General features: G+C 51.5%; 1 long non-coding RNA gene across 6 annotated transcripts in view; it reads right to left on the reverse strand.

Moving 5' to 3' along the window:
- Positions 1-13515: 13515 nt before the first annotated feature.
- The window catches only part of LOC140846127 (uncharacterized), a 149967-nt gene continuing 140840 nt past the window's right edge, over positions 13516-22642 (reverse strand). For all 6 annotated transcript variants that reach the window (XR_012125034.1, XR_012125035.1, XR_012125036.1 and 3 more), the window contains 2 exons: positions 16703-16851; positions 13516-14633 (listed from right to left, as the gene is read on the reverse strand). This is a non-coding gene — a long non-coding RNA (uncharacterized lncRNA). The remainder of the gene's footprint in view (positions 14634-16702; positions 16852-22642) is intronic.

A 22642-nucleotide genomic window follows, 5' to 3' on the forward strand; every position in this document is an offset into this window, starting at 1 on the left:
GAGGATCAGTGGCCTATAGAAAACAAAAGCTATGATTATCATCTTATGTCTCATGGCCAGCGGCAGTGCAGACTACAGCACCTACGTTTTGTGTTGTTTACTTTTTTTTCACTACCTTATATGAAGGACACCAATAGACAATGATGTTTTTATTAGATTCCTGGTAGGCGTACAACAGAATTGACCTCATCACACCAAGATCCAATTGCTGTTGGGACTTTGCGTTTCTCTTGTGTTGGGGCCATCATTTTTCCTGATGTAAGAGCACAATGGGGGCTGCATGTGCTGGACATTCTCCAGTTGCTCTCCAGGTCTGCTCTCCATCCTTTTCCACCCTGTTCTGTGCCCTGGACTGCAGCCTCGGCAGCTGCATTGCCCAGGCTCCCTTAAGGCCTCTGCCTTTTGGGTGGGTTTGCCCGTGGGCAGTACCAGCAGGAGACTGAGAATTGGGAGGAAAGAGAGGCTGTGTTTAGTCCCCAGCACCCTCTGTGCTGACTCTCAGTTTACAGTCACTGCGCAAGGCCACAGACTGTTCAGCAGCCACTCTCCTGTGACTTCAACTCTCCCTGAGATCCTGATAGCTCTTCCCCTCCACCTATAACCCAGGGTTTCCTAATGTTATTAGCCTCGGGTGCACCACCCTGAGCCCACACCGTTGTAAATAGTTTCTTCTTTAATCTCTTTTAAATTGCCCTTTTAGGTTTTCTGACTCTTTCCTGCTAAGATCCTAACTGAAACAGGGAACTTCATTTCTCAGAGCAGAAAACTAAGGCCTAGGGGCAGGAAGGACACAGCTGCTCTTTGTCCACGAAAGCCCCTCTGGGGATAAAGCCACAGGCTCTGCCTGGACCTGCTGATCACCCAGAGAGCACATGTCCGGAAACCTCCTTGTCTGTATTCAGATCACGCCTGCTTTGCAGGCTGGTGAGAAAGGTTTTCCAGAAAAGGAGCAGAGTTAGTGCTGAGCTAGTTCTCCAACCCAGCCCTCCAGGGCCCAGTATGGAAGACGTCCATACCATCTACTGTCAATTCCTTCGCAGAAGGGACTCATGTATCCAAAAGGTGCCTCTGCCCTGACTTACCTCTCAGGCAGTGCCACAGCTTCCCATCATCCACACATGCACACCCGTGTACACACACACACACACACACACACACACACACACACACACACACACACACACACACACTGACTGCATTATGTACCTGCACCAGGTTTAGGAATAACAGTGATTTTAGTTGTCTCACAAGACTGGTGGAAGATTTCCTAGGCAAACAGAGATCACTTTTAAAATGGGAATGAAAAATGGAAAATGGCTAAATACACACAGTGGAGAATTATGCAGCTATTAAAGATATGTATAGAGTTTGAAACAGCACAGAACATATTCATGACAACATGTTAAAAGGAAAAATCAAGGTATAAAATTATATGCATACACACATGCACACACACACACAATATGCTTAATACTATGTAAAAAATACACATGGGAAAAATGGACTGGAAAGAAATGCACCAAAACGCTAAGAGTGGGACATGGGTGCCATTTCTGTTTTTAAAAATTTCCTATTATAAGCATCACTACTTTATGTCCTCTTATAACCTTCGTAATTATACAAGTAGTTTTTTTAATATTGCCATTTTTTAAATACTCAAACTATAGGCATGAAACACAAGTCCCCCTTGAGGATGCTACCTCCAAGCCCAATCCCCTCCAGAGACAATCACTGTGTTCAGTTGGGGCTTTGTCTGGCTTTTTATGTGTGTAGAGAAATAAAGTTATCATTTATGGGTGGTTTTTAACATAAATGGTATGTAGTACAAATTGTCCTGCAACGTACTTTTTTCACTTAGTAATAACGCTTGGGAGTCTTTCCCCAGCACTGTCGTCATATCTAGCTTAAGGATTTTTAACCTCTAATGATAGTCCTCTTGCGGCTATTCCACAGTTCGCTTAATATTCAGGATATTTATAGTTGTTTCCATTTTGTCACCATTAAAAACAAACTGCAATGAGCAGTGGTATGTCTCTCTGCCCACATTAGGACTATGTTTTCAGACCAGATACTAAAAAGTGGAATTTCTGGTTGAAGGTTTGGATATTTTAATTTTAAAAGGTTCTGGAGATCAGATCTCCCCAGATACCACTGGTAAGTTTTGGGGAGTCTAGGTGTCTCAGCTGGTCAGTGGGCCTTAGAGTTCTAGAGGTGGGTCCCTGGGGTCACTGAGGGGCTGCCCAGTGTCCAGGAATGCAGGCTTTCCACATGTGCCATGGGGATGAGGCCACAGGCCCCGCCTGTCCCGGCCACCTGCAGCATCCTATTTAGTATTCAGATCATGAAAAGATATACAACCTAGGGAGGAAGGTTTCTCAAAGAAAGCCCACCACCCACTGAAGCTCAACACAGACTTCATGTCTCATGCAGAAAGGAGTTTCTTTAAAACTGTCCGCAGCGGGCCTGGAAGCCAGAGCCAAGTATTTTAACATTCAAATACTTGATTTCTGGAAGAAACATAACTTAGAATGTCTGTCGTGCTTTCTAAAGAAATGCTTTCTTTACTTGAAGACGTGAAATGGATTCCAACTCAACCCAACTGCAGCTAAAGTGGGTTGGTCTGGACAGTCCACAGGAACTCTGAGCCTCCAGCCCCAGGAGGTGGGGCTGCACGCTGGCCCCCTCTGCCCATCTTACAGAGGCTGGGTCTCAGCAGGGACCTCTAGGGGAGAGAAAATGGGCCTTTCACAGACCAGGCAAAGCTCTCTCCAAAACCTGCCTTTGAAAGGGCCCTGAACTGGCCTCAGGAGAGCCTGGGCACTCCTACCTCTGACTCCCTTCACTCCAAGGCAAGGAACCAGGGAGCAGGGAGATCTGCCCAAGACCTCACCACCCACCTGGGCTCTACCCACACACCTCCTCCAGCAAGACCCAGCAGGTACAGCCCCGCGGCAGGGACAAAGGCCGGGCACGAGCAGCTGGAACAACGTACAAAGTGAAGGCATAGAAAGGCTCCCACAAGGAGCTCCTGCATTTAGAAGAGCCACAGGTCCCTTCCTGTGTCTGGGGAAGAACCACGGGCAGGACCACCACAGGGCTACCAGCAGCCCACAGCCCCACTCTGGACTCTCAGACTTGCTCAGACTTTGGGCAAACTGTAAAATTGAACCCATATGTCTAAACATTAATAGCTGCTGATCCCCTATAATCCTCAGAACAAATACCAAATCCATGCATTTGGCCCTCTCCCCTGGGTGCCTGGCACAGCCTCCTAACTGGTCCTGTTATAAATTCAGTCTGTTGCAGCCAACCAGGCCCCAGATGACCCAGCCCTGCCCTCCCTGCACTCCACCTCTCCCCGTTTTCCGTCGCTCTTCTCACTGTTCCCTCAACGTGCTCCTACAGATGGCAGGGAAGTGAGCAAGAAGGATCCGGAGGTGACAGGCCAGGCGAGTAGGACTATCTAGCAAAGTCCCACCGAGGTGGCTGTGATGCAACCTCTGGGGAGCCCTGGAAACAGGGCAGGTCACTCCCCATCAGGGGCAGAGGAGCGGCGGGCACAGCCCTGCACCCATCCATCACTGGTTAAGGGCTGTCCTCAAGAGCGGTGAAAGTCCCCAGGTACCTCTCCATGTGGGGGGCACGCAGTGCCAGCAGCCTGAGGGCAGTTCCCCACCCAAGAGTCACGGGCACAGGCAGTCAGGACAGGACTCCTGCACAGGAGGGGCGTGCGCAGCACGGGGCGGGAGGCACAGGCCCCGGACAGGGAAGTCACAGAGTCAGTGAAAAGTGTCAGTCCCTGCTTTTCCCCCTGCCCCCTCCCAGGCCTCCCTCCCTCCTCCCTTTAAGGACCTCACTCACGTGTCACTGACTCCACCTACCCGATAGGGCCCTGCCCCCTGCCCCACCCCTCGGTACTGCCTTACCCTGGTTTCGTTTTCTTCTTGGCACTAACCACCACCTGCAGTTATCCCGTCCCTTCACTGGCCTCATACCTCCCACTAGCTCAGAAGGGGAGGGACCGTGCCCAGCCTGCTGCACCCTGGTCCCAGCACCAGCACTGTGGGTGTCCTCGGCACATGGATGGGGCTGCCTAGCCCGTCTCGGGCAACTTGCATCACTTTCTATGTACAATCATCCCCCCTACCGATGGGGGATACATTCATTCAAGACCCCCAGAGGATGCCTGTGACCACAGAGGGTGCTGAGCCCTATAGGTCTTCCCTATGCATACATACCTATGATAAAGTTTAATTTATAAATTAAGCACCACAAGAGATGAACAGTAAATGTTAACAATAAGTACTATTATTTATTTAATGATGCTCATGATAAAATAGCACAATTACAATACATAATAGAAGTTGCGTGAACTGGTCTCTCTCCCTCTCAAAATAAATCCTATTGGACTGTACTCACCCTCCTTCTTGCTGTGATGATGTGAGGATGATTAAATGCCTGTGTGATGAGAAGATGTGAGGGGAATGAGGCAGGCACTGTGACCCAGTGTCAGGCTCCTTTAGACCTGGGATGCGTGAGGAGGTGGCTCATGTGCTTTCAGACTGCAGCTGGCCAGGGGTAACTGAAACCTCAGCAATGGAAATTGCAGATACAGGGGGGCCACTGTATTTAGAGTTCACAGCACTTATGTGGTATTTACTCCTCTAAGTTCCTAACAACTCCTTAATCCTCCGAGAAATACGGCGAGGTCAGTACTGTTGTTATGTTCATTTTACATGTTAGGAAGCTGAGGCTCAGAGGTTGAATAACTTGGTCCCAGTGGCACGGCTGGGGAGAGGCGTGGACGGGGAGTCAGCTCAGCCTATCGGCTTCAAAGGCTGTGCTGTCTCCCTAACGGCCTGCTGCAAGGGAGGTACCATCATCCACTACGATGAGGGCAACTGAGGCTCAGAGCGGTGCCATGACTTTTCCAAAGCCCAGAGCTGGTGGGAAGTGGGTCTTGAATTCTGACCCCAATGCCAGGTCCCCACCAAAGTACTGCCAGAAGCGGATGCCACGGGCCACATGATGAATGCCTCATCCTCCCTGCGGCTCCCCCTGCACGTTTCTGTCCCCATCCAGTAGCCCCAGTGATCAATTCTAGCCCAGCTCCCAGAGAGGGGGAAATGCTGTCCTAGGGCTGAAGAAGTCTCAGGAGAAATAAAAATCCCAGTGCGACTCCCACTGAGACGTCAGGGCCCGAGTCTGCAGCTCCCTCTCTCCTCCCACAGACTGTATATGCCACTGGGTGGTCCAGCCGGGCGCTAATGTGATCCGGACACTTTGCAGCTGTGACCTCCTGCAGCACATTCAGAGGCTCCCACTACAGGGAGGACAAAACCCTCAGAGAGAAACCTTCCAAACAAAGCCAGGGGCAGTGAAGCAGTAGAGAGAGTGCGTGTGTCTGGGAGTGTGTTGTCAGGGGCAGGAGGGACCGCAGGGACGTGTGCACAGGCAGAGCGGTGAGGCAGTGAGTGGATGGCCCCCTCTTGGGCAGGAAACCGTCCACCACTCAGAGTGAGGCTCTGTTCACCCACACAGCCCACGGCTGGAGGCAGAAGGGTGCAGGCCGGCCGCCATGCTGCCCACAAGGCAAGACAGCTCACCACGGGGAGCCCTCCAAGCCAGCAGAGCCCTGCCCCACAGCATTTACCCCGCCCATCAGCTGGGCTTTGTCGCCCAGCACATGCCACCACCCCAGCCAGCGTGCCCACCTCCCTGCGCTGGCTGCCCACAATTACGGCAATCCCCAAATTGCTACAGAGGGACACTAGGGTGACTCGGTGCCTTCTAATTAGTGTTACCCACTGATTCTCTGAAGTTATTGATATTGACTTTAATCAGTAATTACAATTCTCACACAAAATATTTAATAACCATTCATAATGTAAGAAATTTGATTAGGGAGAGAGCTTTTTTCTTGGATTTCCACATTGGTCTCCTGAAGGCTTAGCTGGGTTTTCTAAGCAGGAGTAAATACAGCTGACACAATTATCCACCAAAGGCACTAGAAAATAGCCAACTCAGACTTCCCCACCCCCACTCCTCTGCAATACTCAATGACAGCTCAAAAAAATGAGCAAAAGCCAGGTGATGCATAAAAGAATACAAATGGGAAAAAACGTTTTCCAAAAAACCTGTGGGAAAATACTTAGCCTCACTAGTCATCAAGAAATACACATTTGTATCAGACACTGTCCCTTTGATCAAATCAACGGAGACTTAACAGCTGTAACTCTGCTGCCCGTGGTAAGAATATACAGCCTTCTCTGCCGCATCTTCCCCTTGTCTGGAAAATGCACCCCTCCAAGGGATCACTCCCCCCTGCAGTCACATGGTAGGAAATGGGGATGCCATGTTTGGTCTTTCTGTCACTTCCAGCTACCGCAAGTAGCCAGAATTAGAGCTCTAACTTAAGCTGGGCTCCTCATAAATGCTCCACTGCCCCCAGTGCCTGGACAGGGACAGGCCAAGAGGACACTTCCCTGTGGGCTTTTGTGTGAGACAGGAAGGAAAGCTTCAATCCCTCTCTAGAGGCAAAGCTGGGAGATACAAGCCAGGAAAACCAGCAGGAACTGTATTCTGTCAAACTCACTGTGACGCGTACATGTGGGTTCACACAACTCAAGACCTAGAACAAGGTGGGGCTGGTTAGTGTTGTTGTACACGACAGCAAAAGCACTGGATTCCCCAGCCCACTGGGCCCTGCCTGCGGCCCTCAGAAACAACAGCAATTTGCCTGAGTGCTCGTCCTGGGCTCGGCCATGCCGGCCACGCCAGGAGCCCACAGCGAGCACGGCCGCAGGGCCCCACACTACTCTCAGGAGGCAGGACGGGCCTGCCAGGGCGCTGGAAGGCCTCAGAGCTGCCGGGCCCCTCCCTCCAGGAGAATTCCCAGCAGTGTTCTGCACCATCAGGGCTCCGCGCTGACACCACCACCAGCTGCCACACTCAGGACCACACGGTTTAGAGTTTGAGAAGTGATCCCCAAAGCTCCAGAAAATCCCTTTCCGTGGAAGAACTCCAGTACAGGAACTCCCCTTTCTTCACACCTTGCAGCCCTCATCTTCCAAGATGCTCTGTGTCCTTCCCTCTTCCAAGATACCTTCTCTGCCTTTTAACAGTGGAGCGTAATGGAGTTGAGTAAACTACCACCTGACTTCAAAATGTGGACACAACTCGAACCGGATAAAAAGGGTCTCCTGCTCATCAGAAGCCAAAAGGGCTGCTTTAATAAATAAATAGGAATAATCTGCAATTGTTCCCAAGAACAGTCCCAGTTTAATGCCTATCATCCCAGCACGATCATTAAGAACACCTTTCTCTCTCAAAGGCATCCTGCTTTGGGCAATCAGTTAGCCTCCTCTGTGTATAGATCTGTAAACTGCCCGGCCCCAGCCCCACGGACACACCCCCCAGGTGTGAATCTTCACCATGGTGAATCTCCTGCATCATCTGAGCTCCGTGCAAGACCCTTTAAACTTTCCTTTCACTGTGTTCACGATGCCTAAGTAGCAAAATCCAAGCTCTTTTTCAGCCATCAGCTCACAGAATGGCTGAGCCAGCCCCGTGCCCTTTTCCTCATCTCTGTGCTGAGCTACCCTGTCCTTTTCAGCATCCTTCAGTGGTTTGGGGAAGCGTTTCTCTCTCCAGAAGGGTCTTTAGTTCAAGGAAATTTACAGCAGATTGACAGATGCTGGAATCCAAGAGCAAATGAAATCACTTCCATGGGGCTCCTTCCTCCACATTTGTAGTAGAAAACAATGGAAATTCCTTCTGACACCCCCCCCCCGTTACTGTCCTCAGCATTCTAGAATTGGGGGCTCACAGGCAGGACTTAGGAAAGCTTCTCCCACATAGGCCTGCCTGTTATTTCTCTGCTCTCGAGTCAGGATGCCTGTGTTCAAATCCTGCCCCATCACTTACTAGGACTGTGACCTCAGACATGTGGCTTATTGTCTTTAGGCCTTGGCCACACCATCTACTGAGTTAAAGGTGAAATTGGAGAATGCATGCAGAACATTAGCTCAGCACTTTACACCATGAGACACCTTAGATAAATGGTAGCTACAGTCATTAATAATAGTAAGATCCAGCAGTGCAAGTTTAAAGTGGATGGGGAAGGGGCACCCCAGTGAGACATGGCTTCAGCATTTGAAAAGTTGAATTGCTGATATTTATAGTGAAACTAACCACAAACCAAGTCTATTTTATGGAAGCATGAATAGGCCAGGGAAGCCAAGTGCCTGCCCCCAAACTCCAACCTCTAAAAAGATAAGCAGGGCTCAAGGTCCCACATCCATCTCCCCACCCCAGGGGAGAACCATTCCTTGAAGGGCACCCATCAGAGGATTCACTTTATAGGCATGATGTGGGGTAGGCATCTTTGTTCGGCTCATTCTGCATGGGGAGGACTGAGACCTAGAGAGGCCAGGTAACCTATCCAAGGTCACACAGCTTGCAAGTGGCAGAGCAGGGATATGATCTCATACCCGTCAGAATCCCAGGTCTGGGATATCAATGAGGAGATCGTATCATCGTTTCCTGCACTTAAAGAAAAGCTCTTGTTCTTGTCCGGCAGCAAGGCAGAAAGAAGCAGGACCCAGGGAGGCAGTGACTTCGGGGAGGAAGGACGGAGACCCCAGGGGGATGGGGCCCTGGGGGAGATGAGAACCCAGCGCAGGAGGAACGTATTCCCGCACCTCTGATCTCGAGAGGAGCAGACCTTCCTGCAGAGGGCTCGCCCCGCTCCGGCCCGCCTCCCTCCTCAAAGTGCTCAGCTCACACGGAACCCCCATTCCAAGCCACACCCAGCCCTCCGAGGGCACGCAGCTGCAGCCACCGCCATTCTGCCTTGTCCTTCTGATGGCTGTGAGCCTAAAACAGAGAGACTGACTGCAGGTTTACACACGCCCTGATCCCAGGAGACACCTACAGGCCAAGAGTGAAGGAGGGCCACGGAATGTTGGCCATGGCACCTTTAGCTGGTAACTGACCCTCAGCACCCGCACAGCTAGAGCAGCACGGCTCCCAGCCCAGTGCCCACCGGGTCAAGAGGAGGAGGAAGGCGCCTGTCTCCCCGCAGCACATTGTCTCGCCCAGAGAGCAGTGAGAGACACTCAAGGAAGCCTGCGTGTGGCTCAGAGGAGGGTCTGGGCTCTTTCAGGGACAGAACTCACGGCCAGGTCTGGGACTAGCCATGGCTGCTGAAGCTTCGTCGAAGGAGGAAACGTGGAGTTTGTCTGCCTGGTCACATTCACCTGCCCCTTCTCTCTGGATGCCCATGTTCACTAGCAGCATCCAGGCTCGGGGAATCGGGCAGATGCCAGCCTGCTGAGGGTCAGGATTGTGCTGCTGTTGGGCATGAGTTAGGACAAGCATGATACCTCTGGGGAATTTTTGAGGACCCAGGAGTCGTGGTATCTAACCAGTCTGCCACGATATTCCAGTGTGTGCTTTCTGCCCTGGGTTCACAGGGTCAGGAGAGCCTCTCAGCTGAGCCCTCAGCTGGCCCCCTGTGCCCGCAAGCCCCCAGAGCACCCCAGGACTCCTCCTCCACCCAAACAGGCCCAGGCCAAGTTTTCTGTAGCTCTCAGGCGGCCTTTTACTCCTCAGATGACCACAAGCAAAGGAGGTCTCCACAAGCCTTAAAACCTCCTTTGGGCAAAGCCAGGTCTTCCACCACGACCCCCTTCTCTGAAGTAGGGAGCAAGGGATGTTTTATGCTTTAATGGCTGCAGTTAATGTTTCATGGGCCAAAACTGAGGCCAGATCACTTTATAACCATTCTTCTGGCTGCTGCATAATTGATATCCCTTATGCACTTTTCATGATCTAATTTATCTACCTCCGAAAATATTTTGTAAAAGCTGAGTCCCATCTGTAATGATCTACGTCCCATTATAAAGTCTTCCAAAGGATTTGCTACTTGAGCCGCATCTGTGGGCATAAAGTAAGCTGTGTGTGTTGGGGGAGTGGCAGGGGTAGAGGGGAGCGTGTAGAGGGACACAATTGTTTCCAGCTCAGATGGAGGTCTGGTAACTTATCCAAGGTCACACAAATCTGGGAAAATCTAGTGTGTTTCCCTTAAAGAACACACTCGGGGGAGAGCAGAAGCAGGGGACCCTCAGCAAGGCCAGCCTTGAGAAATAGAGGCAGGAGCTGAAGGAGCAGAGGGCTTTCTGGGGGAAATTACAGAGCACCTATGTGGCCCCCTGAGGTATGATCACAGGATAGTCATAATAGTAACGGGGGCTGCCACTCTGTTGGGGCTATGAAGTGCACTGTGCTAGCACCTTCCCAGCATTATCTCATTTATTCCTCTCACATTTCCCATTTCACAGAAACAGGCTTGGAGAGGTAAGTGACTTGCTCAAGACCCCACAGTGGGTGAATGAGAAAGATGAGATTCAAACCTGAACAATCACATTCAGAGGTCCCCCACCTGGGTTCCATTCTACACCTCTCTGTGTGTCTAATTCCTAAAACCAGTGATTCGAGAAACCCTGGAGTTTCACTAACCAATCAGCAAGCTTTTTGACAGATACAGTTCTTGCTTTTAAAAGGACACTCAGTTAAATTTGAATTTCAGATAAACAACAAGTAACTCTTTAGTATATTTACATCCCAAACATTGCATGCATTAGCTCATGGGACACACTTATATAAATTGTCATTTATTTTTATTTGAAATTCAAATTAAGTGGATGTCCTCTATTTTACTTGGCAACACTCCCCACGTGTCCAGGCCTGGGCTGGGGTATTTGGGGCCATGGTCGATTGCGTCAGAGAACGCAGGCTGCCTGGGGGAGGCAATAGGGACACCAGGCCAAGAGGCAAACGTGGGCAAGGGGCAGAGTGTGACCCAAATCTGCCTGCCAGATGGCCAAGCATTGGGGCAGAAGCTTACAGTGCTCCTGGGGGCAGCCACAAGATGCCAGGCTGGAGTCCAGCACTCAGAACAACCCTGTGGAGACTCAAGCTTGGCCCACCCACAGGGATACTGCCAGGAGTGGCCCACCTGCCATCTGGCTTGCTCATCCATATCTGCACACCCCCACCAGTCCCACTCCCAGGTCTTTGCTTACACTGCCCCTCCCACCAGGAAGCTGCCTGTACTTCCAAAATGCTGGCATCCTTGAGGGCCCAGCTCAGCCCCACCTTCTCTAGAAAGCCTCCACCCACCCCACCCACTGGCCAATCTCACCTCTGCTAGGCCACCCTTAGAGCTTTTCTCTTACACCACACATTTGCGTAGTTTATAGTATACTGAGCACCTAGCACAGAACCAGGAACATAGCTCAATAAATGCTTGTTGAATGAATGAATGGGTAATTGTCACTAGGGCTTTGTCCTACATGCTGTCTTCTATGTGTGCAGTTCCCAGCAGAAGGAACAGAGGGCTTGCCAGAGGAGGTCAAGTACAATCCCCCGCACACTGATGTACCTTCCTACAACCCTGCACCCAGCCCAGGTCCTGCCGTGGAGCAGATTCAATAATACTTGATGGCGAGTGTGGTTATGATGGGAAAGAAGGAAGCACGGCACAGAGAGGGCAGGCCCGAGATACTGAGAACCACTGACGCTACTCCAGATTCCAGCAATGGCTTTGCTCCAGAACTTGGACAAGTCACAAACTCCTCTTCACTTGAGTTTCCTTAGCTTGAAGATGGCACATAGACACATCGTTCCAACTGCCCCAACAGCGTGCTGCTAGCCCATGATCACCATGAGGTCAGGACCTTCCCACCTTGCGAGGCAGGCAGTGGGCCTGAGAGCCTGGTGGGCTCAAGGCCCTGGTCCTCAGCAAGTTCTTCCCCCACTGGCAGCCTGCAGAGCCTGGACTTGCCAGTACTCCTGACAGTGACAAACACCCTCCCGCAACCCTAGCCATGGAGCCCTGCTCACATCTATGCCTCTCCAGGTCCAGCCCCACAGAGCAGAGACCAAATAAAGATGGATGTTCTCTCTCTTACGGCAAACACAACACCTCAGTCAATCTCTTGGCCTCTGAACCATGCTCACTGTTCTTGTGTGGAATTCCACAGATGCTCATCAACACTTCCATTACTTCTGAAGTTTTATTTATGGTTTCTGTTAGACCTTTACTCTGAAATTTGCCACTTTAAACACTCCCTGAATGAGTAAGATTTCTATGGGTTCTTCATACAGAAGCCAACTATAATGGACAGACCCAGCATCAATTTATAGGCCCTCAAGAACGGCTGACAAGTTATTTTTATTGAGAAAGGATTTTCTCAGGGAAAAGAAGAGAAAACATTAAGATCCCAGAAACATCTGCTTGCCAAGAGGCTGACTGCACTAGGGGTGCCTCTCTGCACCCCCTTTAAAACCAGGTCCATCACATGGCACCAGAACTGGCTCCTCTTTACCAGGGTGGAAATGAGGATGTGGCCTCCTCAGGGGGGCTCCCTGCCCCTCGGGGGTGGGCTCAGATGCCCAGGGAGCCACACGCTGCCGTTGAACCCCGTGAGTCCATGGAAGACAAGAGCGGGGAGGGGGCAGAGGTCAGCCGCGTTACAGCACATTTACTTAATGTTCTAAAATCCCCATCTGAAAAATTTAGAAGTTTCCCAGTTCCAGGATCTAAGGTACTATCACATCACCTGTTGGCACTGGGGTAACTTTATAGCTGGGATAAGGCCCTGGATCGTGGCCTTGTGGTTGTCAGTCCATAAGTAGCCAAAATGCCTCGTCTAGGAGTCCAGCCTGCTGGAAAGGGAAATGGACGCTGACCTCCTGCAGGACTTCCAGAAATGGGGAGTCCACTCACCTCACAGTGGGGTTCCTTGGTGGCTTCTTTCCACCGCGTGCAGTAAAAGCTGGCAAAACTTTTCTTATTCCTAAGAGGTTCCCGCTACTGGTATGTCTAAATACATGCTGCCCTTTCATCATAGGCATGCCGTTTTGACGTGTTTTTCAACCTTCTGGAAAGGGAATGGAAGCCCAGGTGGGGCACTGAGGGCTCTGCCAGCTTGTGCTCTGCACAAGACGGGAGGAAGGTGGTCGCGCTGTCCTCTGGCTCAGGAAAGCGTCTTCACAGCACTTCTGAGGGGAAAGGCTTTTAATGCTCTGAAACTCCCACCTTTCTGGTGAGGCCATGTGCCCAGAAACCTGGTCTGATCCTTCTGCAGTAGGGAACCCCCGGGCCATTGAAGAGCAACATGGCTTCACTGGACACAAGAGAGAGAATCAACAGGCAGGCCCTTTAGAGCATTTAGGGAAGAAAATGAAGTTATTTCATCATTGGGCTTTTCAATCCGATCAAAATGATTTTTGGATTTCTCGACAGTGGAAATACTGTTATAAAAACACCTGTTTTTGCTATTTGCTTACATTCCACCCCCACCCCCACCCCTGCCACACACACACACACACTGGCGTTTTCAAATGAGGAAAAAAGAACAAACTCTACACCAGTTTTTGTACAAAAATTCAAATGCTTTAAAAATTTTTTTAATAAAACAAAATTCTCATCTGAAAGGCGCCTCACCCACATTTTTTCAGGCCTTGTCAAACAAATTGGGAAATTCTTCCTTTGAAGATCAGTGGCACAGAGAGGACTTTGAACTCTTAGTATCAGGCATTAGCGAGCTGATGGTAGGTTTTATTAAGAATGAAAAGAATTTACCGGTTTTCTTCTCACATTTCTCTCTTACTCCACAAGGAACCTAATCACTAGGTCGTTGTTCAGTGACTGTTCTGGTTCATTCAAATACGTAGAATTGCTTAGACAGGGGAGAAGAGAGGTCTCTTAAGAGACCATCTACCAAACTGCTCAGTCCTGCAGCGTGGCGAGAAGACACAGTTCTGGAAAAAGCCAGAACACTGAAGAGCCTGGGTGTACTAGTCTGCTTGGACTGCCATACCAAGTACCACAGACTGGGTGGCTTAACCAGCAGACCTTTGCTTTCCCACAGTCCTGGAGGCAGGAGGTCCAAGATGAAGGTCCCGGCCAGTTCAGGTTCTGGCGAGGCTCTCTCTCTAGCTCGCACATGGCCGCCTTCTCACTGTGCAGTGTCCTCCGCCCGTGTGCACGGAGACAGGGCTCTCTGGTGTCATTTCTTAGGAGGACACTATGATCCCATCAGATCAGGGCCCCACCCTTATGATCCCTCAACCTCACTGACTTCCCCGGAGGACCGTCTCTAAACACAGGAAGTCGGCAGAAACACGAACATTCAGCTCGTAACAGCGGGTCTGTCACAGTTTGGTTCTTCCCTTTTCAGGACATCCCTTCTCCAGGCCCCATTTCCAGCTCCCACTGGCCGGTCCAAACCTTCTCCGAGCTCCCTACCTCTGGCGTCTGCTTCTCCCCTCCCCAGGACCTTCGTCAGGAGCCCCCGGGTTCCAGGTGTCTCTTCTTAAGACACAGCTCTGAGTCCTTTCTCTGCACAAAAACTTCAGTGAACCCCCAACAATGCACAGAATTAGGTCCATAATTTTGAGAGTCAGTAAGCACAGTGATCAAAACTGGAGTCAGACTGACTGACATGCAAATTCTGGTTCTGACCTTTAGTAGCTGTGTGATCTTGGATAGATGACTTAACCCCTCTGACCCTCAGGTTCCTCTTCTGTAGAATGGGGGAAATAACAGCTCCTACTCCATCAGGCTGTGATGGAGGCAAAGAAAGGGAATGCTGGTAAGTGCTTCACCTGGCACTTAAAACTAAATAAAATGTCAGCCCTGGTTGGCACTATACTCTATCATCTCCTTGGCAGTCTCGTCCCTTCTAAAGGCCAGTGGCCCCTAAATTTACATCTCGAGCTCCAACCTCTCTCCAAAACTCCCCACAAGGAAAACCAGCTGCCCCTCACATCTCAACAAGCATCTCAGGCTCGTCATGTCTGTAACAGCTCCTGATCCAACCCAGCCTGCTCCATGCACGGACTGCTGGGTCCCAGTTGCTGAAGCTGAAACTGGCATGTTCTTTGATTGCCCCTGTCTCACACCCATGTGCAGTCTGCTAAGAAATCTCCCATGTTCAGAACAGAACCATTTCTCACCACCTCCATGACACTGCCCAGCCCAGGCCACCATCACGTCTCCCCCAGAGGCTGCAGTGGCCTCTCAACTGGTCTTCCTGCCTCTACCCTTGCCCTCAAAATGGTCAAGTTTTCACCCAGCACAGAACAATACTTTCAAGACAGAAATCACATCATGTCTCTCCTCTACTCAAAATCTCCCAGAGGCCCCCACACCACTGGGGTGAAGTCCAAAGCTGTACGCTAGCCTTCAAGGTTCAACACAGGCATGCTCAGGGTCAGGCCCCTAAGCACGGCAAGTCCCTCTGCCTGGAATGCTCTTCCTCCAAATATCTACCTGGTTTATGCCTTACATCCCTTTCAAATTGCTCAAATGTCATCTTCTCAAAGAGGCCTCTTCTGCTACCCTGCCAAAAATGAAATTGTAACCTTCCCCCAAACGCACACACATACAGCCCTGGTGGTCCGATCCCCCTCCGGCGGGCACTCACCCCCAGCCCCTCGCACTTACCTCTTCCTAACACACTGCATGCCTTACTTACATATTACACTGACCTGTGCACTACCTTCCCTGGCTGGGACGGAAACTCACAAGGGAGTGACAGTTATCGGCTGCCTATCAGTAGCAGCAGAGTGGTCAGCACATAATAGTTACTCAGTAAGCATCTGTCAAAGAATGAAGGCTCAGCCATTAACTCACAGATTTATTCAACAAACACCCCCTGAGCATCTCCAAAGCCCATTAGGGCCTCACCCTCTCTAGTCTCTTTCCCAGGACTTCCCCTGCAGAACCTCCTACCAGATGGCCCTGACCTCTCAGTCTACACACCTGTTTCAGATAGACCTTTCCCTGAGGCCTCTCCTGCCCCATCTCCACCCGTGGGAATCCCATATCCTCCAAGGGCCAGTCCGCCTCCTCCTCCTCCTCCAGAAAGCCTTGCCCCCAACAACGGGGTGTCTGCCCGCGCCTTTCCTCCGCACGTTCTTCCATCCTGCGGCATCACCATGTTCCCTGCGAACCTACGAGATTTTCGGTGTCGCAACCACATTTGCTCCTCTCAGTCTTGCCTGCTGTACCAGGTACACCTCGACTGTTCCTGAAAACCTTAGGAGAAAACTAGCATGCATGTGTATCAGCCTATAAATTAAAAAGTCAAAAATAAACCCCAGTTTTGGAGAGTCAGCTAGCTTGGCCCCTTGAGACAAGACTGACATGAAATTATGTAATTACCTTCCTCCTCTCGGCTTGCGGCCTCAACAACAGCCCCAGAAGGAATGTGCTACCCGTCCTCGAGCTGCGGCTCTATAATGCAGCCAAGTGCAGCCTGCCACCCACTGCAGTGACGTGCAGCCCTCCCCTCCTCACCCTGATAACTGTGCCCACCAAGGCCACAGCCACTTCTCCAAGCCCACTAAAAAGAGTCCCATATGGGACTCTGCATTCAGGAAAATAAAAACAATACATTTGTTACAAGCATGAGAATCTACATGGCCCCACACACCAGTTCAACTAGATTTTATCCTTGAAATAATCAGTTATGTTGTTCAATTTCTTGCTCCAAAAGAATGGGACATTCTCATGCATATGATCAAAAACATATCCACCAGTCCTGCCCTGAGACCTCAGTCTGTGGGGAATCCACAAACACACCACCCATGACACCCCAGTGCTCTTGTATCCCTCAAGATTGCTCACCCATGCCCGTCCACATCCACGCAGGAGTGAGTGTGTTTCCAACACTCTGACTCTCGTGCCACTTGCCAGTGGGAGACTGATGGTGCCAAGGTCAGGGGAGGAAGGCAAGGCCCCTGATTTCATCGATTTCCACTCCTTTACTCATCTTCCTAGAGGAGAATGCAGTGGAAGTCATGGAAAGTCAGAGAAGCGGGATTATGTTACATCAGAGGCTCCTCCCCAAGTCAGCAGTGATCCCACAGCCCAGAGCAGCAATCCAAGTTTTATTTGCTCATAAACATTAATGCGATGAAAACTCAAGGCAAGGAACAGGGAAGCCAAATGCCAGGGAGCAAGCAACACCGTAAAACATGGGCACAGGGCAAGGCGGGGAAGATCAGGGCTCTTGGGCAGGGGGCTCTGAATTCTCCCTCCACAGAGGGGCTGTCTCTGCCACTTAGGGGCATAGATCTGGGTAGCTCTTCTAATTCCTTGGAATTCTATAAACACTTTTCTGGAAGAGGAAAACAAAAATAAGTAGCATATTCTTAATGGCCCAACCGCTGCCAAAGATGGTGAAGCCCCAGCAGGCTCTTCTTCCTCCCAGACCAGCCTGAGACTAGGGAGGGATTCCTGTGTCCCTCCGGGTGCAGGGCCAGGATGGCACCCTCCTGGAGACACCCTAAGCCTCGCCCTGCTTTAGCAGCAACAACCTAAGTGATTTTAGGAAAACACATACAACCCCTCCCAGCCTCCACTCTGTCATCTCTGACCCAGGGCACACACTTCTGCCTGCTGCAGGGGCTCAGGGCCGTGTGATTAATGAGAGTGCGTGTGATTAATGAGAGCGCACCAGGAACTGTGCGCGTGCTAAGCTCTCTGTGTGCACCAAGTCATCTGATCCTCGCAACAATCTTGTGAGATGGGGACTATGATCCCCATTTTACAAACAGAGAACCTGAGGCTCAGAACACCGAAAGCCCTGGTCCAAGGTCACACAGCTGGAACATGGCCAAGTCAGTGTGAGCACCCAGGTTTGTGTCAGGAGCCTGTGCTTTTTAAGCCACAATAAGCTATTGGACCTGCTTCCACTCAGGGTCAGGCCCAGGCCTAACACCCAGCAGCCACTGAAGCAAAGCCTGTTCAGCTGAACCTAAGCCCACTTCCTTGGACTCGCACCTCGCGGTAGCAGCCCTAAGGAGGCCTCTTCACCAGACAGGGCTGGAAGAGGCCCCAGGGCTCTTCTTCTCCCTCTGACCAAGAGGGGAGCCAGGGGAGAGGAGAAGCTGCTTCTGACCCTTCCAGCTCTGTATCCAGGTTTTTAACTGAGGGAGCAGGGGAGAGCATGTTTCCATTCCCAATTTCTTCTCTCATTTGAATACTGGATTGCCACATGTGGTTGAATTTGTAGAAGCCTGGTTCCCCGGAGGAATTCCCCGAGAAGCCGTCTGCTATGTGCTTCTGAGATGCCTTGGCAAAGGGAAATGTAGGAAGCTAATCAATCATCCGAGGGGGCGCTGCTCACTCTCTCCCTGGGCGATGGGTGTGCACATGCCCTCGAGTATGGGGGCTACATCACCAGGGAGGCAGCGTCAGGCTCTCCAAATGCTCTGGCCATTCCAGGGTCACCTCTGAGTTGGGTCAGGTCACATCTGTCCAAGCCAGAGGCCAGGGCAGTGGAGAGCCAGGACAGAGGGCCAGGCAAGGCTTTGGACAGGCACACTCCAACAGAAATGCCAGGGAGCTGCAGCTGTGTCTGTACCCAGAATGGACCCCACCTCAGATGCAGATGGGGATGCAGACATAACAATGGGGGGACACCCAACAGGAGTCAAGTCACAGAGCTCTTCCCCTCCCTCCCAGATCGGCTCAGAAATGTGGCTGGTCAGTGACCCTTGGCCCTAGCCCCAGCGGCATCTCTGCAGGCAGGAAGGCCTGGGCCTGCCCAAGCCACAGTAGGCCACACTTAGATGGGCCCTATAGGTACAGCCCTCCCCTTCAGGATAGCCACTGGGTCCAATTTATCTCCCTAGGAATTGAGGCAACATTGGTAACAAACGTGTGAACAGACCAACTGCCTTCTAAGCAGAAGCCTATTGCCTAGACTTGATGAGCCCCAGAGCACTTGTCCACTGCGTGATTTTATCAGTGGAGAAACCCGAGGCCTAAGAGGAACAAGCATTTGCTCAAAGACATACTACAGGTGTCCCAGGGCTCCATCCCAACATGTGCCAGAACCACATCATCCCAGGCTCCGGCTCAGCGGTGCCCACCTGCCCAGCCAGCAGGCAGAAGAAGGCCACCCTGGAGCCGCTCCTGACCCCTCTCAAGGAAGAGCCCACCTCTCGTTCCTCCTCCCTCCTCAGGTCCCTCGGCTCCTCTCTCCAAGCTCGGGGGCATTCTGTCACACATTCAGGCTGCCCCTGGTGCCTTGACAAAAATTATTTCAAAATTGGAAGAATTTCCTATATTATTTCATCACTATATGCAAAAAAGGCAATGAGAACAGCTCCTGGAGCCTGCGCTGCTGCAGGGCAGGGGGGATTCGACAGATGGAGCGTCTCTGCTCACATTCTGTGTCCTACAGAGCTTCCTGGGCTTAGGTGAGCTTCATTTGGCCGTGAAGGTCACTGTACAGACGGGCCACTGGGCCAAACGCTCAGGCTGAACCAGGAAGCAATGGGTCTGCAAACTCAGGCAGGCGGAGGGCTCGCAGAGCAGCAGTGAGCAAACAGATGCATCTGCGCTCTGACTCCAGCAGGCCTGCTCCAAGCTCCGACGAGGCTACAGCAGGCCAGACCATAAACGCGCTGCCTAATTTTCACTCTGGGTAGAGATTCAGAGCTTGTGAGTCCATAAGGTAGTTAGCGTGAGGATGTAAAATTATCAAAGGGCCCCCAGGTGTGTATGTGGGACAGGAGACTTATGTAGGACTTCAGTAGGCTTTCTGTAACAAAAGGGATCGGGGGTCAAACACGGTTAGGAAACACAGGTTTAAAGGGAGTTTAACAGATTTCTCTTGCAGGAGGACTTCTAGGAGCCTCTGAAACGCTAATGTTCATTGAGAATCTCCAAGGAAGCATAAGACATGGTGCTTCCCAATATTCAACGGGCCACAGGCAGCTTTAAGAGAGCATCTCTCAGGATTTGTACCCAATAGAACCTTCGGAAACTCAGTGAAATGGCATCTCCTCTTTTGGGAAACATTGTGTCCTCTTTTGTGATGCTTAAATTCCCCACTGGAACCATCAGTGAGTAAGGAGGCTACAGTGCCCGAGCCTGCCATTCACATGGACATGTGCCATGTGGATGTACATATGTGGGACACATCTTCTCTGAGGACCCATGGGGCTCCTAAGCACTAAAGGCCCTGTGTACCCCATCTTCTCTCTAGTCCCCAACCTTCTACTACACCACCCAGTCCTTCTCCTTCCACCCGAAGCACTTCCCCACGTGTCCCTCACACAGCTGTCTCTCACATAAGCACACAAGTCTCTTTTTCAGGCACAGAGAAACATATCTGTGCTACCAGATTAAGGAAGAAAGCCAAAAAGGTTTGAGAAATCTTAGAAATGAACAGCTGCCATCCCTAGCACCACCGAGGGCCAGACCGTGTTATGCCCAGGACTCCTTGTCCTCCTCATGACCCCTCCCCTCTCAGCCCTTCTCAGGGGTCAGTCTCAACCCTGTGTAGCCCCAGGGCCGGGGCACCCTGTTTCCACTGCCCTTTCCCAAGCTCCCAGCCTGCCCCTCACTCCTCTTTGATCCAAAAGCCCACCTCATCCCTCGGACAGTGCTTTGCTCCCCAGATGTGCTCTGAGGTCAACCAGTCTCCCCAGAGGCCCTCCGCAAACCTCAGGACAATCGGCTCCCTGAACCCAGCACACACCCACAGAAGCCCAGATCCACCTAACTCCTCCCTGTCACTCATCTGTCACACATCTGTCACCCAAGGGCAGCGCTGGCCCCAAAGCACCTCCTCCATGGAAGGACCCAGCAGCAACTGCGGCTGAAGCAGAACGGGTGGCACCCAAAGCGTCAGGCACAACCTCACTGCGCCCTCCATGCACCTGCGGGCACGGCCCACCCAGTGCTGTCGCTCGTCACATCTTCCCCTTCTGGGGTGATGTGTTCCTTCACAGGTTTCTCTTCATCAGGTTGAAAAGAAGCAAAAATAATATTTCAGTCTGTGTGCTCTGGGATTCCAACAAATGGGTTCTAGACATTCAAAATGTTAACATCCTTGAAATTCAGCTAATCCCACCACCTCATTTCCCAGAGGAACAAACTCGGGCTGAGAGGGGCGAGCAGAGCTCTGAAAGGAGGGGTCTGCAAAGGAAGTTTTTAAAAGTACCAAGATTTATTACTATGAACACATGAATGCTTCTTGTGTATGTGGCTCCTGGACATGGCTTTATGTCAGCTCAGCAATGAGACTAGAGTTAGACAGAAAACTTCTAAAACAATCACACAAACCTGCATTTCCACAGAGAAAGCAGAACAGAAACTACACCCACGAGGCACAGGGCTCAGCCCTCCCCTCCTCTCCATCAAGCTTTGCTCATTGGGGTTCTACCCAGGCCCCCTCACTAAAGCCCACAGTGGCTGTACATAATCATACCAGGGAAGGTCCAGGATGACTGAGATCCCAGGAAGCCTCCTGTCCACCCCCAGATCAATGGATTTCTACAGCCTCATGCTCTCTAAATTCAGCACGCTTCACATGGATCATGTAGCTGTCTGCTTCCTATCTGTCTCCCGCCACCCCAAGAACATGGACCTTAGCTGTAGTATCCCAGCCTAGAGGCCTAGAATTAATGAGCAGAAGGATGGATAGATGGGTGGGTGGGTGAATGGATAAAGGATGATGGGTGGATGGGTAGATGGGCGGGTGGATGGATGGACAGACGGACAGGTGAGTGGGTGGATGGATGGATGGACAGATGGATGGATGCAGACCCAGGACAGAGACATGACAGGTGGGGAGCTCCAGGTCCCCAGTGGCACCTTGGCCATGAACTAAGAAGGGAAGGAGCAACCGATGTTCTGCAGACTCTGCCCCTGGCACTGAGCGCCCTTCTCTCCCAGCACAGACCACAGCCTGCTGGGGGAAAACCAGAGACGGACATGAAACAGCAGCAGAGGGTCCCTAGCCACAAATATGCTTGGGCCATGCAGAGGCCATGGGCCACAGGAGGCCAGTGAGGGCCGGGGTACCAGGAAAGGGAAAGGACTCCACAAAAACGCTTAACTTTGGAAAGGATGGTGCTGAGAAGTGGCCGTTCCAAGTAAGGGAGCAGTGGAAGCGAGGGCAGAGGGGGGCCGAAGCATGTGCTGCCAGAGCAGGAGCCAGAGGAGCCCAGCCTGCCCCGCCGAGCAGGCGCGCAGGGGCCTCCTGCTTCCTCTGCCCACGGCCCGCGGCCCGTCCCACAGCTGGCATTTTCTCCTTCCTCCCTCAAAAATATTTCCCTTTCTCAAAATTACTCCTTTGCAGCACTTTCTTTAGGGGCTTTTAATGGCTTTTGAAATATAAGCCTGGAGTTGCAAATGCTGCTTGGCCAATTTGCTGAAATGCTTCACCTCTCCAGAAATTCCTTCTAAAATGACTTTCCTTCTTCCACCACAGAGTCTTTGGAGCAATGGGCCTTTTAATCAATAATTACAGGAAGTTTTAAAAATCACTTTTAAAAGGCTGTCACAGTGAGCCTCTATTTTCCCATTTTCCCTACTCCTGAGGGACTGCCTGGTGGTGGCAGAAGGCAGGCACTGGCGGGAGTGGGTGGGAGGCAGCGGCCTTCATCCGTCACCCGGGGACAGGCGGCTGGCGCCTGGGGGCCCTCAGGGCGCACGTCTGCGGCCTGGGCAGCGCTGGCCTGGTTCATCACGGGCAGGCTGTCACCTCCACCCCGCTGGGTTTCTCTGTCAGCCGCTGCCTGTCCTCTTGCCGACCTCCAGATGTTC

This window comes from Manis javanica, chromosome 14 (genome assembly GCF_040802235.1).
Source record: "Manis javanica isolate MJ-LG chromosome 14, MJ_LKY, whole genome shotgun sequence".
NCBI classification, from domain to species: Eukaryota; Metazoa; Chordata; class Mammalia; order Pholidota; family Manidae; genus Manis; species Manis javanica.